This window comes from Ursus maritimus, unplaced genomic scaffold, assembly GCF_017311325.1.
Source record: "Ursus maritimus isolate PB19 unplaced genomic scaffold, ASM1731132v1 scaffold_5, whole genome shotgun sequence".
Lineage (NCBI taxonomy): Eukaryota > Metazoa > Chordata > Mammalia > Carnivora > Ursidae > Ursus > Ursus maritimus.
Window position 1 is genome coordinate 17,373,572 of NW_024426663.1, and position 2,519 is coordinate 17,376,090.

The window sequence follows — 2,519 nt, forward strand, 5'->3', positions numbered from 1 at the left end:
TCAACATCCAATTAAGTTTACAATAATCCACCGCAATTCCCTAAATACCATTTTACATGCATTCTCTTTTATATCCAAATAGGTGAGTTATATAGCATATATGGTAAAAATCACCATCCTTGCGCCTGCAATTCCTTGGTGATGGCACTGACTTCGAATCCTTCCAGAAAAGTACTATTACTTTTGGTTTCCTTTTTCGGTAGGTAGAAAAATTCGAGTGCCTTTCTCTTAGCCTATAAATTATAATAACACTATCTCCACCAGTCTGGGAACTTATGTGGGGAATCTGTCATTTGGTGAGTATCTTTATTGCAGTTGTGCATTCTGGAAGTGAGGTAATAGCCAAAGTTGGATTGGAGAGCTGCTGGGTCTCCTACGAGGTAAACTTAAACATCTTGAGTTCCTAGGAATTAGTGTCAAATCAGACTCAGTGTCCAGTAACCCCTGAAAAGTCTTCTTATTTCCTCTATCCTAATGCACACCCATGCTGGTAAATGGCTTCAGATACTTTGGGGAAAGCTAGAAGGAGAAATTTAAAGTATAAAAATTTGGCTGCAATAATGTCTTCCTCAAGAATACTTGGCTTCCTTTATTCAAGGGGCTTTGGGTCTATGAAGTAAAACATTTTGGAATGGGTAAAGGGGTTATGACTTGCTCATGTTGTGATTCAAGTTAAATTTCCTTTCACCAAACCAAGAGATTTTCCTTCTAGAGGAAAGAAGAAAGATTTTAGTAAGCTGCCAGTCTATTTTAGTTTTAGCGATGCCGTGATCAACTAGACAACACCAAAAGTCTTCTCTGATGATACCGTGGCTTTGCTTCTTATTATGGTGCCTCTACTCGTCTTGTCTTTGGTGACTAAATACTGCCCTTCACCCCTGACTTCTACAATCTAATCCTCTCCATTGTATTTGGGGGGCTCGCTTTGATGACAGCAGTTCCTACTGTAAGTCCAGGTTTATAGTGCGTAACCAGTACTGAGCTCTTCAGCGTGCGGACGCTCCTCCCCCACCCCGCTCACAATGCTTTTCTCATCATGTTGGTGAAAGAGTGTTTCCCGACCCTCTGTGGTGGACATACCGTGATGTGTGAGGGTGACTGGTGATGAGGTGTTCCTAATGTAGCATTCCGATATCCCTCTATCTTCCCTTATGTTGTATCAAAGATATCCTGGTATTTCAAGTCCTTTTAGTACAGGACACATTCGGTCCGAGGTTTCAGTCAATAAATCAAATTTCTCTAGTCACTCCCAACTACCTAAATTCATACATTCAATCCAGATCTTTGTAAGATTCTTCATCCAAGGAGGGACTAACATTAGGGGAGGAAAATTTTCTCCTAGTGGCCAATGAGGCTCAGCAGAATTTAGGAGCTTACTATCTCCAGTTTCATTGAAGTAAGCCTACTTGTCCCAATTCCATTTTCAGGGTTTTACTCTTTCCCAGTAACTGCTCTAACTTTAATATTACAGAACCCATACTTGTGGTCATTTAACTTCCGTTGTAATTCAACCATCTTCAGAAAGAGCCTTTGGTTTGTTTTGTAGAAACTTTGGCTCTGTCACTTCAGAGGGTACTGTTTCTTTGGGGGCAGCCATGGAAACTTTTGGTCCTTTACCCAGATCTTGGGCTGATAATTTCAAGCCGTGCATTACCATTTCTTTCCCTAAATTCGTCAGTGCACTTAGAAGAAACCACCCATCTCAATAAAGCATATTCCTTGGTTTCACTATAACGTTCTATATCATTAACAACTTGGTTTCCCAAAGCTTTGCCTTCTGTACATACTTTGCTGCAGATGTTTACAGGTGATCATTAAACGTCTAATTTACCAATGTTTTCCTTGAACTATGTGTATTCCCTTCACCAATAAAAATAGAAACCATTTAGTCTTACCAGCTATGAGGCCAATTCCAGATATCTTAGAGTCAATTCTGAAAACTTACTCCTAAGGTTCTGCTCCTCGGAAATAGAATGAAAAGCACAAATGCAAGCTACTTCTAGACTGTTAAAATATTTAGTAGCCACTTTAAAAATGCAATTTGAAAAAGCAAAATTAATTTTAATAATTCATTTTATTTAAATCAGTGTATCTAAAATATTATAATTGCAACATGTAGTCAATATAAAAATTATTACTAAGATATTCTCCTAATTTTTTTCCTACTACCTTTGAAATGTTGTGTGTATTTTACAGATACCGAACATCTTGATTTTAACTAACCGTATTTCAGGTTGCTCAATAGCCGCATGTGGCTAGTAGCTACTCTTTTGGACGGCACATACCTAGAAATTTTTATTAGTCAGGGTTTTATTAAGCAAAACAACATTAGTGATACAGAGTAAGGGGTCTCATATAAGGACTAGAAATTACGCAATTGTGGAAATTGGAAGAGGCATCCTTGTGATGCTACTGCGTCTGCATCTGATACTGAAAGTGAAGTCATTTGCTATTAGCCGTTAGGTATGTCAGACCAGCAGCAGGTGCACTGGAGCCAACATCATTGTCTCTTTGTCTCC